Here is a 13,988-nt window from a genome sequence, read left to right on the forward strand (position 1 = left end):
GCTATCTTGCTGACATGTACACAGTGGGGTAGAATGACGGATTAAAACTAAACTAAACCTTATAAAGGACAGGAAGCTCTAAAGTCCCTATTAAAAGCATAAATTAAAGTTGTACTAACAAATGCAAGCACAGGCAAACACAAGACCACAGCTGGCAAAGCACACGCTTCGTACTGAGCCAGCTTTGCATGAGCCACATGACAAAATAAAAAAAACTATGATGATATAACTAGATCTGATTAGAAATAGGCCAAAAATACTCAAAATTAAGAGAAAAATTATTTGAAACAGGGTTTTACCTCCACTGCCATTAACAATGAATCTAGATAGATTGCGGATAGATTGGGTCTTGAAATACAATAAAACCATAATAGCACATGTATATAATTTATAAATAAGTAACAAACACAAATACAGAGGAGTACTAAATTTTTTTTGACTAATGAGAATGATCAAAAAAGTATGGAGACCACAACAAATTACAGCATAAGCCACTATAATCAGACAAGTATTACATAGTATTTATATATGTATTTTTTTTTTCTGTCAGGCACAAATGAATGTTCAAAATCTTAGCGAGAATTTCTGGCAATACAGTCCTTAAGGGTTTTAAAGGAAAATAAGATCAAAACACTGTAAAAATTTGAGAAGGCATGGATTTTTCCCCCTCCCAAACTGCAGGAAATTTCTCTGTGAAGCAAAGGAAAGACTCTCTGGGGATTTAGGAAACACTTCTTAAACTTCAAGACAAGTCTCTCTTTTAAAGTAATTTCATCAGTAACTTGAAAAGCCTAGAAAGGATAATATCCATGACCTTTCAGAATGTGTCGGGGGCAAGCGAAATACCACCCACACTTTTCTAAGGTGAGAGCAGAAGCATAATTAAGACCATTCCTTCTACTTTTTTGCAAATGTTTAGGAAAAATTTTTAAGCTTTTTGTTTGTTTGTTTGTTTGTTTTAGAAAAAATCATTGTTTCTTTTTTTAATCCCAATTACAGATGTTATTTCTCACATTAGGTCATTAAAAAAGAAATGAATCTTTTCATAAGGCAACTTTGTTTCCTTAAAAAAAAAAAACAGTAACAATAATGCAGAGTTAAAAGAAAGGCACAGAACTCTCCTCCCGCCCCCTCTCTCCTCCCCACTCCAGATCCTCTGCGGAGGGGGCTGGTCTTCAGGAACCCTGCTGCCTCCAAGCTCCCTTTCACAAATAGTGCCCTTTATCCCACCGCCCCTGCTCAGCAGGACCTGCTGAAAGTGACACTCCACCCTTCCAACCGGTGCACACAGAGGGATTTTCCCCAGCTTTTGTGCTTCGGATGCAGAAAGCCAGCCCACACTTCCCCAGGATAAGGTCAGCAGGTAGCTCCCTACTAGAGGAAGGTTACTAAATATATACCGGTCAACCGTTCTCACTGCTGTTTCTGCCCCGATCCCTCAAAGAAAAGAAAAGGGGGGAAAAAAAAAAGTAAATGCAAAATCTTTTCCTCTCCCATCAATAACCAACAATTAGAAATCAGATGACATCCTCAGCTCCTAATCGCCACCCCCAGCACTTCTTTCCTCTCACTTTCCATTTTTGTGCAAAACCAATGGAAAAAAATGTGAACATGTGATCCTCTCTCCATAGGAGAACAAAATACGCCTTAAAAGTTAAGCTCTTTTCTTTAAACATCCTCTCTAAGAATTCGATTTCTTTTTGTTCATCGACATCTAAAGAACTGAATGTGTGGCCTTAGCAAGTTACTCGTTTCTCCTTACAAAGAAAGCAAAATTCTTCCCAACAGTGTGAGCTTAGCTTAATTTTCTATTACAAACACGCAGAAGCAGCTAGAATGTCTTCGGAGACCCACAAGGACCGACAGGAGATTGCACTGCTCCCCGGGTCCCATGCCCGCCCAAGTTCTGGAATATTAAAGCTGCCTCATTTGAGCAAATCTGATGGCCATAAGCCAAACAGAGTCAAATTAGCGCTGCTGAATATTTCATCAGGCTGTTGCACATCTTAATAATCTGCCCCTAGGAATGTTCCTCGACATTTGCATAGTGCAGGACTGCAGGGCCTGACGGCCCCCAATCAGACAAAGGAAACCTCCAAACCGTGAAAGCCACACAAGTTGGCTTTTGTAAACTTGGAGACGGGACATCTGAAAATGACTAACACCACCGTGGCATTGTGAATACAATGATTTTTAAACTCCACTTGAAAAGAACATTCATCCAAATGGGTATTTTGTCCAATTCTGCTTTACTTTTTACAAAGCCATTAAAGACATGAGTCCGGGTGTGAAACCGTGGTTTATACACGCGGCGACTATGTCCACAGCAGGACGAAAGTTGTGTGGCTCCCCACACTGGCAACGGTCCTCCACGGGAGGACCCGGCGCCCCGCTCAGGGTCACCTGCCGGGACGCGACCGCAGCACCGCGGGCACCGCGACAGCCCGACCGCGCCCGGGGGTGGAGGCGGCGGGCGGCTCGGTCCTCCCTCGGCCCCCCGCGCAAACCACGCCGCAGACCCGGAGCTCGTGCGACTCCGGATGCCGACGCGCGTGACCAAAGCTCGGCACGAACAGAAAGGCCCCCCCTGGCCCAAGACCGCCCTCCGCCGGGGCCGGGACCTTTCGCGCGGCCTCTCCCCGCGGGGCCGGGGGGCCTCGGTAGCGAGCCCAGGAGTCCAGGCGGCCGCGGGAAGGCGCGGAGCCCGCCTCGAGAGCAGCCGGCCCGGGCGGCGGCCGCGGGGAGTGTCCGGGGACAGGCGCCGAGGAGCCCGGCGGAGGCGGCCGCCCACTCACCTCTTTCCGCGGCTCCGGCGACCGCTCGGCCCTGCGGGCTCCGCTCCGAGGCCGCCTGGGCCGCCCTCCTGCCGCCTCCGCCGCGCGCCCCGCGTCTCCGGCCTCCGCGGCCGAGTCCCCGCCCTTGGGCAGCGCCGGCGGCGCGGCGGGCGGAGGCGGCGCCGCCAGCGCGAGGAGGCGAGGCCGTGGCCGCCGGGGCCGCGCGCGGACGCCCGGACTCACGGTGCGCGCCCCCGGCCGCCCCCTGCGGGCGCGGAGGCGGGAAGCGCAGGCTGAGGAGACGGGCCTAGAGAGACACCCCCGACCCCCGCTCCCCGCAGCCCGGGGAACGTTCCCGAACGTGCAGCCGACCACGCCCCGCGCCTCGCACCTCGCCACGCTCGCGGCCTTTCGCTCGCCTCAGGCGGACGTGCGCGGAGAGGAGGGGTCTGCCCCCCAAAACGGCCCTTTCCTTCTGCCGGGGGCTCTCGGTGACCGCCGTGGCCCCGTGTTGTGGTCACACACGCCTTACCGTTTCACCCCGTGGCCATGACTACTTGCCACAGAAAGTGAACGTTCCAGGCGCCTGCAGGAGGGATCCGGGGGTCTCTGAGGACGGAGCCTGGGGGTCCGGACGTTACACAGCGCCGGCCTCGGGCGACTCCTGGGAGCATTGACGTGTGGGAAGCACTGAGGTCGCACCTCCCTGACAGGACGCCACAGAACGAATGCCCCGCAGGGGGACTGAGCTAGAAAGTTCTGGAACAACGGTTCCTCAAGCTGGCAGCACCTTCCGGGCCTGCAGATACCAGGGCCTCACAGAGTTATGAAAAGGAACTTCGGTTTTCAAGCTTCTTGATAATTCTGATCTACGTTCAGGATCGAGAACAATTCTCCTCAGTCGTCTCCTTTCAGGCCTTCCTAGGTCTGGAGTCTGGGAAAGGAAACCGCTTTCTCCGCGCCTGTGGCCAATGCCAACGTTACCAGAGCCCGACGTCTGCTGCTCTCTGCCTAAGAATAGAAGACTCATCAGTCCCAAATGCTGGTGCGAGGCAGGAAGCTTTGTTATCAGACGTCTGAGGAGACAGTTGAGGTAAAACTGTCCCAGAGCCTCGGCAAGGGCGTTGTAAAGGGAAAAGTGTAGGGAACGAAAGGAGGAAGTGTAGGCCCATCGGAAGTCTGACACGGGACATCCCGCAGGCTCCAGGTTTTTTGTTTTGATTACTTTAGGGCCAATTTTGTGACTCTTTCATTCGTCCGTGGAACGCAAGGATGTCCGACTCCCACAGGCTGGACAGTGCCTTGCTCCCGGACGGCTGCGACTCCAAAGGAATAATTAGTTCGCAAAGTTCCTGATTAGATTTTATTATCTTGCTCTTCCTGAGCACTAAGTCCTGCAGCATTTTCCCACGAGCCATGCTGTGAGCCAAGGTTACAAAAAGACTTCTTCATAGCTAGCATCCTGCTTAAAGCTGCATACTGCAAAATGACTCTTTGAAGGCTAGTTGTCTGACTATTTGCTGTGATGGGCTCTTACGCCAACAATGAAAAACAAACAAGTAAATACACGAACTCCTATAGGGAATGCTCAACGCTTTAATTGTTTTTAACAAGAACACAGATTCATCTTGAAAAAGGGGACTAAGGTACCTACTGCCACCTGAGCATGGTTTTGCTTAACTGCAGGAAAAGTATCTTTATGAGCCAAAACCTTTTAGCTGAATTATGAGCTGACGATACAGGACTCCTTTAAAGTTCTACTATATACCAAAATAATGCTTTTGTTACCCGGAACTGTTAAACTTGTGGGGTCAGACCAAGGGTTCAGAAGCTGAGACTGTGTTAGATGTGAGCCCTAGCTTTGCAGATGACTCAGCTTGCCACACTTCCTCTGATCTTATCGGGACTTTAAGTGGCCACAATTAGGATAGTTGGACAGATACAATAAGTTCCCTCTATTGCCCCTCTTAGCTCTCCTAGAGTGTTTTGGACAATGACTTCCATCTCATTTGCCTCTGAGGAGGTCTCCTCCGTTAGTCTCTCATTTATCAGCAACTAATTAGTCAGTGACTAAGTCAGTGCTTCTTAAACACATTATGGAATATGTCCGTATGTCTAGGTGCTAAAGCAATTGGCTGAATTAGCTACATCTTTACTGAAGGAGAATCAGTCCTTTTCAAGTTTCGTTAGATTCTTTATGACAAAGCTTGGAATTTTTAAGATGCAAATGTATGCACACACACACATATATAAATTTGGATTTACATTTCTTATAAAGCTTCCTTCTGTTTCCTCAAGGTTTCTCACCTGTAATGTTTAGCCTAAACAGTTGCTGGCCCTAAAAATTCAATTGGACAGGTTTTGATTAAACAACATGTGGTAGTTGGTTGCAGTACGTATCTATATTTTGCCTGTTCAGCATCCTTTCTCTCACGTCTTAGTCCATTTTGTACTGCTATAACAATACCACAGACTAGGTAATTTATAAAGAAATTTATTTCTCACAGGTCTGAAGGTTGGGAAATCCATTATCAAGGTGCTGGCATCTGATGAATACCTTCTTGCTGCAATTCCCATGGCAGAAGGTGGAAAGGCCAGGGAATGCTTGTGAGAGAGAGAGATCAAACTCCAGCATCAAGCCCTTTTGTAATTGGCATTGATCTATTCCTGAGGGTGGAGCCCTCATGACCTAACACATCCCCTTAGGCCTTGCCTCCCAACACCATTGCACTGGGGATTGTTTCCAACACATGCTTTTGAAGGACACACAAACTAGCATTCTACCCCTGGCCCCCCAAATTCATGTCCTTATCATATACAAAATACATTCATTCCATTCTAATAGCTCTAAAGTCTTAACTCATTACAGGACCAACTCAATAGTTCAAACAAAGTCCAAAGTCTTATCTAAATCAGATATGGGTGAGACTCAAGGTATGATTCATCCTGGGGCAAATTCCCTCAAGCTGTGAGCCTGTGAGATCAAAACTAATTATCTACTTCAAACATACAACAGTGGGACAGGCATTGGATAGACTCCCATTCCAAGAGGGAGAAATAGGTAAGAAAAGAAGGGTAACTGGCCCAAAGTAAGTCCAAAACCTAACAGAGAAAACAACATTAAATCTTAAAGCTTCAGAATAATATTCCTTGACTTTTTGTCCCACATTCTGGGCACACTGGGGTGGGGGTTGGACTCACAAGGGCTTGGGCAGCCCACGCTGCACTTCTCATGGGTTGGAGTCTTATGCCTACAGCTATCCCAAGCTGGTGTTACATGCTGGTAGCTCCACAGTTCTGGAGTCTCTCCAGCAGCCCTAACCCTGCAGTTCCACTAACCATTTCCCTAGGGAGGATTCTCTGCCATGGCCTCAGTCCAACTGTTCCGCTAGGCATTGCTCTGGAGGGGACTATGGCAGCTGTGTCCCTGCAGCAAGTTTCTGCCTTGGCCCCCAGGCTATTTGATGTGTCTTTCGAAATCTAGGTGGAGGCCTCACAGCTCATGAAGTATGTGCACCTGAAGAATTAGCACTATTTGGATGCCACCAAGGTTCACTACTTGCACCCTCCAAAGCAGTGATCTGAACCACCATACCTGGGCCTATTTGAGCCACAGCTGGGGTGGCCAGGGATCCCTGTAGAGAACAAACACTTGGTATGGTGCAGGTCAGTGAATGCTGAGGTCCCACAGGCACCTCTCTAGAAATCTTGCCCTCAAGGTCCTACTCTGGGTCTGTGAAGGGAGGGGCAGCCTCAAAGATCTCTGAAATGCCTTCGGGGTCTTACTGCCATCATCTGAATGAGTAGCACCTATCCATGGTGATCTCTTTAGTAAAGGGTTGCTTGGCTGTACCCTTAGTTTGGTCTTCTAAACAGGCCTTTTTATTCTTTACATGGCCAGGCTGAAACTTTTGAAAACCCTTGCTTTCTGCTTCACTTTTAATTATAAATTCTATCTTTAAATCTTTTCTGTCTTGTTTCATTTTACTGTAAACAGCCAAAGGAATCCATGCAGCACCTTGAACACTATGCTGCTTAAATATTTCTTTTTCCAGCTATCTTAGATCATGACTCTTAAATTCTGCCTTCCATAAAGCCCTAAAACATGGATACAATCCAGCCAATTCTTCACCACTTTATAACAAGGGTGGCCTTTACTCCAGTTTCTAATACCTTGTTCCTCATTTTCATGTGAGAACTCATAAGAATTGCCTTTGCCATCATATTTCTACCAACATTCTGATCACAACCACTTAAGTAATCCCTAAGAATATTATAGATATGGATCCCTTAGAAGATATAAAATCTTCCTAAGCTCTTGTTTTCTTCTGAGCCCTCATCAGAATTGCCCTTAATCAATCATGGCAATCTAGGCTTTTTCTAGCCTGCTCTTCCAAATTCTTCCAGCTTCTACCCATTACCTAGTTCCAAAGCTGCTTCCACATTTTCAGGTATTTGTTACAGCAACAGCCCAATTTCTTGGTACCAATTTTCTGTCTAGTCTGTTTTGTGTTGCTATAACAGAATATCACAGACTGGGTAATATATAAAGAAAATAATGTATTTGGCTCATAGTTCTAGAGACTGAGAAGTCCAGGGGCATGGCACCAGCATCTGCTCAGCATCTGGTGAGGGCCTTCTTCTTGTATCACCCCATGGTAGAAGGCAGAAGGAAAAGAGAGCATGCATGAGAGAGAGAGAGAGAGAACTCGTGGCATCAAGCCCTTTTATAATCATCATTAATCCATTCCTGAGAGTCGAGCCCTCATGATATAAACACCACCAGTTAGGCCCCACATCCCAACACTGTTGCATTGGGGATAAAGTTTCCAGCACATGCTTTGCCAGGGGTGAACACATTCGAACCACAGCTCCTCATTTGCTAATGGCACCTGATTTTCATACAGGAGGCTCCTCTCCACTCTACAAAATATACAGCCTTGGTAGGACTGTCAAAGTAATCCCCTCTGCAGATCAAGGGATAGATCTTGTGTAAGTTTTCCATTTCCTGCCATAACACATTATCACAAACCTAATGTCTTAAAACACACAAATTTATTATCTTGCAATTTTGTAGGTCAGAAGTCTCACTGGGCTGAAATCAAGGTGTCAGCAAGGCTGCATTCCTTTCTGGAAGCTCTAGGGAAGGTCTGTTTCTTTGCCTTTTCCAGCTTCTAGAGGTTGCCCATATTCTTTGGCTTGCCATCAGTGAAGTATCTTTCTAATCCTGCTTCAGTAGTCACATTTCTCTGATTCAGGTGGGAATTCTCCACCTTTAAGGACCCTTGTGATTACATTGATCTCATCCAAATAATCCAGATAATTTCCTTATCTCAAGATTTTTAGCTTAATTATATCATCAAAGTCCCTTTTGCCATGTGAGGTAACATTCATAGGTTCTGGGGATTAGGAGATGAACATCTTTGGGGAGCTATTATTCTGGCCACCAAAGACCCATAACCTCAGATGGTCTATTACACTCTGTTCCTGGAATGAACACTGTGATGTCCCCAGGACTGATTAGTATGTGTGTGCACTCATCTTAATGATGGTGCCCATCCTTCTCGGTACATAGATCTGTAGGGCTAGTTCTTGTGGGTTCCAAAGCCTGGCCTTGCAGTTTATTCTTCAATTCAGAGACTTTCTCTAGAGCCTAGAACTTGCTAGAACTAAATGCAGTACATAGTAGAGTAACATAGGTGTAATAATAATCAAGGGTCTTAGTTGCAAGCAACAGAAACAGACTCATTAATCTTAAGGAAAAAGGGGATTAATTGGACAGGTGGGGTCTTACAGAGTTAATGGTGAGAATTAGTAAAATAAAATTGATTGATTTCCAGTTAATTTAGGAAACCTAGTTATCGAAGAGGGCCAGGCAGTAGAAATCACTGCAAAAGTAATGAAGTGGGAAGAATGAGGGTAGTGTATGTGTTACACTCCACTGCAGCTTTAAGGAATAGGGTCTCCAGCTGACTTCATGTCTTTCCAACACTTGGCCAAGATACAAAATGTTGGGAGAGAGTTTCCAACTGGAGAAGTCCAATTGGGATCTGTATGCTCATCCCCCAGGCTAGCAGAGACAACCCCTTTGGCTTCTGTAGGGAGAAGTGGCTACTAATTGTCATCAAGACTCCAAATTATGGAACATTCCCCCCAAAGGCGATTGGAATGCCTCTAAAAAGAGGAAATAGGATGCTGGCAAGCAAAAAAATTGGCAAATTTTCTGCACAAATATCCTTAAAGATATTCAAAGAACTATTGATGTTCAAAGGAGGGAGAAGTCACAACTATTTAGGAAAATCAATAAGGACTATATAACAGGTGGGTGTAGAACACAGCTATCAAATAAAAGTAGAATTCAAGCACGTATGTAATTGAAAATTTTCTAGTAGCCACATGCAGTTGATTGAATGGCCCCTCAAAGTCACTGAAGCTTAATTCCCGCTGAAACCATTGAGGGTGGGAAGTCCTATTATGATCTTTGAAAGACTGGGCCTTGAAGAGGTGATTAAGTTGATGGTTTAATGGTGGTTGTGGGTGTGGTCATGGGTGTGGTTCTGAGGGTTTTTAAAGTAGAGGGTGTGAGAAGCTCTCTCTCTCTCTCTGTGCTCTGTCATTCTGCCATGTGAGACCCCTGCATCCCTGTCACCACCAGCAAGGCCTTCACCAGATGTGTTCTCTCATCTTTGGACTTCCCAGCCTCTGAAACTCTAAACAATAAATTTTGTTTTCTTACAAATTGCCCAGTTCCAGGTATTTTTGTTATAAGCAACAGAAACAGACTAATACATCACATTAGAAAAAGTGAAAAGAAACAGCTGAAAATTATTTTTAACAATGTATTTTATTTAACCCACTATATCCAAAATATTATCATCTCAACATGTTACTAAAATGTTAATGAGATATTTTACATGCAATAAAGTATTTAACAGAAAAATATTTTATACTGCTCCAGTTTTTCTAATTTAAATTAAATTTGGATCAAGTTGATGGTGGTTTCCAGGGGCTAGGGAGAGGCGAAAATGGAGAAAAGTTTAATGGACATAGAGCTCCCACTTTGCAGGATGAAAAAGTTCTGGAGGGCTGGCCGGTTAGCTTGGCTGGTTAGGGCACAGCCTTATAACCCCAAGGTTATGGGTTCAGATCCCCATACCAGCCACCCACAAAATAAAAAAAAAAAAGTTGTGGAGCTGTGTTACACAACAATGTAAATACACTTAACACCACTGGCCTGGGGACTTAAAAAAGGTTAAGATAGTAAATTTTATGTTCTGCGTTTTTTATAATTAAAAACATTTAAAAAATTAAATAAAATAAACAATTTGTTTCCTCAGTGGCACCAGCCACATTTCAAGTGCTCAGTAGCCACCATATTAGACAGCTCAGGTCTAGCAGGATGTTTGATCAGTCTGGGTCAAATAGGAAAGAGAGAAAACACACAGTGATTTGAACAGGGAAAGTTTAATTAACTCTAGCAGGGGATTGGAGTAATTGAGGGTTTGGCTGAGAAGTAAAGAGAACTCTAAGAATATAGGCATAGTGGACACACGAAGCAGCCATTACCCCTATGGCTAGAATCGATGCCCAAGGAAGAGCACCCCATCAACCCACCCACCCCCAGAAATGAGACTGAGCCTTTGTTGGAGAGGGCACCGCTATGGCTCTCTGAATGGCAGAAAAGTCATTGTGGTGCCAGCAGAACTGCTGGAAATCTGCCCTGTGGCACTTTCCAGAAGTCTGCCTTCTAAGGTGCCAGAGGAAACTGCTGGCCGCTGGGTGCTGTGCACTGCAGAAGCTGGGCACTGGGAGGCCACATGTGCTGCATGAGCCAGACGCAGGTCTAGCAGGATGGGTACTTTTATAAAGGCAGAAACGTGAAGGAGGAACGCTCAGCATGCCACAGGCAGATCTAGGTGTAGAAAAGCATGAAGCAAACAGCGAGGGGCCGGTGTGGACTGGGAGATCCTCGCAGGTGGGAGGATAAGAGGGAAAGGCAGCACTTTCAGCTCAGACTCACCAAGCCATTCTCCACAACATTATAATCTTCCCCAAATGCCAAGCTGGTCACCACTCTCCACCAGTACTTTGAGTGGTTTTTCTTGGCATGTATAGAATCTTAGCTTAGCATTCTTAGCTCTCTGTCCCAATGTCCTCAGGCCACACTAGACCACTGTCCTGCACTTGCCCACAGCCCAGCTTTGCTCTGCTGTTGTAGCTGGAAGCTCCTTTCCCCTTCACTTCTCACAGCTCAGCTCCAGAGCCCCAGTCAGGACAGCCTCTCACAGCACCCGCCACCTTCTGCCCTGCAAGTCTGCAACGTTTTCTACAGAAGGGACTCTTTTGGTTGGCTCTGTATTCTCTTCAACACTTAAGTGGTAGGATCTGGATGAATATTTCAGACGGGACTGGAAGCCCCTGTGGGTAGCGCAGTGCCCAGCATATTGTGGGCACACTCCAAATATTAAACACATAAAATAGGTTGAACTGTACAGGTTAGAAAGTCCTCCAGCATCCATTTTTCCTTTTCTCAGGTACCAGTATGACTATTTTTTGAAGAACTATTCTTTCTTTTTTTTAGCAGCTGGCCAATACAGGGTGGAGAACTATTCTTCATTGACTTTTCAATCCTAAATGTCTGTAGTGAGCTGATAGTGGCCCCCAAAACATACATCTATGTCCTCATTGCCATAACCTGTGAATCTCACCTTATATGGCAAAAGATGTGATTCAGTTAAGGATCTTGAGAGGAGGAGCTTATGCCTAGTAGTTATCCAGATGGGCCCTAAATGCAACGATAAGTGTCCTTGCAAGAGGAAGCAAGTGGGAGTTTTGAGACAGAAAAGAGGAAGTAGTGACCACAGAGACAGACACTGGAGTGATGCAGCCACATGCCAATCAACATCTGGAGCCACCAGCAGCTGGGATGGACCCTCCCCTACAGCCTTTGGAGGGAGCACAGCCCTGCCTCCAGAACTGAGAGAGAATAAGATTTCTATTGTAGTCTTATCAGGCTTGGTGCTTTGTTAGGGCACCACAGGAAACAAATACAGTGTCCAATTCCAGAGGCTATAGTAACTGGTTCAGAGATGAAGGCCCGCAACCCACTTTAATTCGAGGAGACTCCATTACTTTTCAGGAAAGTATTGGTAAGGCAGGTTATCTACACTAATGTCAGAGTTACTTTGGCTCCAAAATTCTTGGACACTCCTCCCATTGAGACTGGAGTCTGTGTCTCCTACCTGTGAATCTGAGTGGGGGCTTATGACTGCTCCAGCACACAGACGGCAGCACAACTGATGCCGAGGCTAGGTCATAAAAGGTGAGACGGCTTCCTCCTGGCTGTCTCTTGAGATGTTGTTTGTTGGAACCCAGCCACCACGCTGTGAGGGAGCCCGGGTGCCATGGAGAAGCCACGTGCAGATGTTCTGACCACCAGCTGGCATCACCTGCCAGACATAGGAGTGAAAAAGGCTCCAGATGATTCCCCTGAACTCTGGAGCCACCCACCTGCAGCTGCTGAGTTTCCCATCCCACTGCAACTACAGGAAAGACCCTGGGCAAGAAGTGCCCCACTGAACTGAGTCGACACCCAGAGCCATAGTGATGATAATAAAATGATTGTTGTCTTAAGCCACTAGATTTTGCAGTAGTTTGTTAAACAGCAAGAGATAACCAGAGCAGCCAGCAGAGCACTGACATGTTCCTGTTGACTGGTTTTCCAGCACCTTCCTGAGGCCAAGGAGTGGAAAGCAATCAGGAGAGGCATCAAGGACACAGGATATCAGGATCCAAGGGGAGGGATGGAGGTTGTGGGGGAAGGAGGATACTGCATGGAGAGAGATGCTGCTGCTTCTCTTTGCCGAGGGTGTCTTCTTCCACCACCAACCTTGTTCATCACATCGGACTTCTAAAAGAAATCACATGATGTGAATGAAGAAGTGGGGAAGCAGGGAGCCACAGTAAAGGGGAAAAGTCACCATATGTGTGCCAATGGGAAATAGAGAAAGGCAAGCATCCAAACACCTAAATCATGTGCCCTCCTGTCTTCCCTTTCCATCTTAGGCAAAATCATAAAGGAGGCAACTTCTGTCTTCATTGCTGGGCTCCTCTCCTCTGGGATTTCCCCATTCCCCCCGCCACCAGCTGTCCAGAGACTCGGGTGCTGCTTTCGGAGGCCCGGACACCACCACTCCCAGTTTGTTAGCTGATGATCATGTAACACTGATCCTGGAATCCTGAAGAGGCAAAGCCTTACCTGGACATTTCCTCCACCTGCTTTGATGCCCAGCCGCATTTCACAGTGTTGGGGATGACAGACAGTGACTTGGTGGATGTGTAAGGAGAACGCTGCTGCTGCTTTTGTAGGATGGATTCCCATGGGGAAATGGCACAGAGTTGGGGAGAGAGCCTCAAACTAGCCAGTTAATGCTTGTTTCAGTCTCGCCTGGACAGATGCTCAGATGTTCTGATTTCCAACTTGTTCGTCTGCTCTTTCTAAGAGTGTCTGATGGGACAAAAGTGATGTGTGTCTAAGGAAAGAATTAAGCCTTGGATTCACCAGGCTGCTGAAAGAATCCATTTCTTCCTGATATGCTGATGTCTCCCTCTAATAAAGTATCTCTGAATTCGATTTTGAGAGTTTTATCCTCCCATGTCACCAAATCCTAATGTTGGGACCAACATCATCTTCTTAAATGCTTTTGATTATTATCTATTTTTTTCCTAATAATTCTTTCTTTCTGCCCCCCGTCAACCCTCCCTTCTCTGCTATTTGATCATCTAAACCAGAGATTCTCAAGTTTTTGGTCTCAAGACCAAAAATTTTTAAGTAAACACACTTAACAATTATTGATGACCCCAAAGAGTTTTTGGTCATGTGAGTCTCACTATCAATATTTTACTGATAAATTATATTAAACTGAGAAATTTTTAAAATATTGATTAATTCCTTTAAGAGAAATAAGTCCACTATATGTTAACATAAAAAATGTAATACACCCACTGTGTGTGTAGTCTCTCTTCACATTACCCTGTGGGAGTGGGGCTCAGGGAATTGGCACAAATGCTGATAGTCTGGCCACTGCTATTGCCGTGAGTAATAAACTATCCTTTATGTCTGACCCAGGAGCTTCATGTCTTCTATCATCACCCACGCAACTGTCTCGGGCTAATTAGTTACCCTTCCAAGTCAGGTAAAATCTCAGACCCTTT

General features: G+C 46.0%; 1 protein-coding gene across 1 annotated transcript in view; it reads right to left on the bottom strand.

The window, feature by feature from the left end:
- GOLM1 (golgi membrane protein 1) overlaps positions 1-2,909 on the bottom strand; it is a 59,691-nt gene extending 56,782 nt beyond the window's left edge. Inside the window, exon 1 of the mRNA XM_063081237.1 lies at positions 2,796-2,909. The gene's annotated coding sequence lies outside the window, so the exon portion shown is untranslated. The remainder of the gene's footprint in view (positions 1-2,795) is intronic.
- Between the last annotated feature and the right edge of the window lie 11,079 nt (positions 2,910-13,988).

This window comes from Cynocephalus volans, chromosome 16 (assembly GCF_027409185.1).
Source record: "Cynocephalus volans isolate mCynVol1 chromosome 16, mCynVol1.pri, whole genome shotgun sequence".
Lineage (NCBI taxonomy): Eukaryota > Metazoa > Chordata > Mammalia > Dermoptera > Cynocephalidae > Cynocephalus > Cynocephalus volans.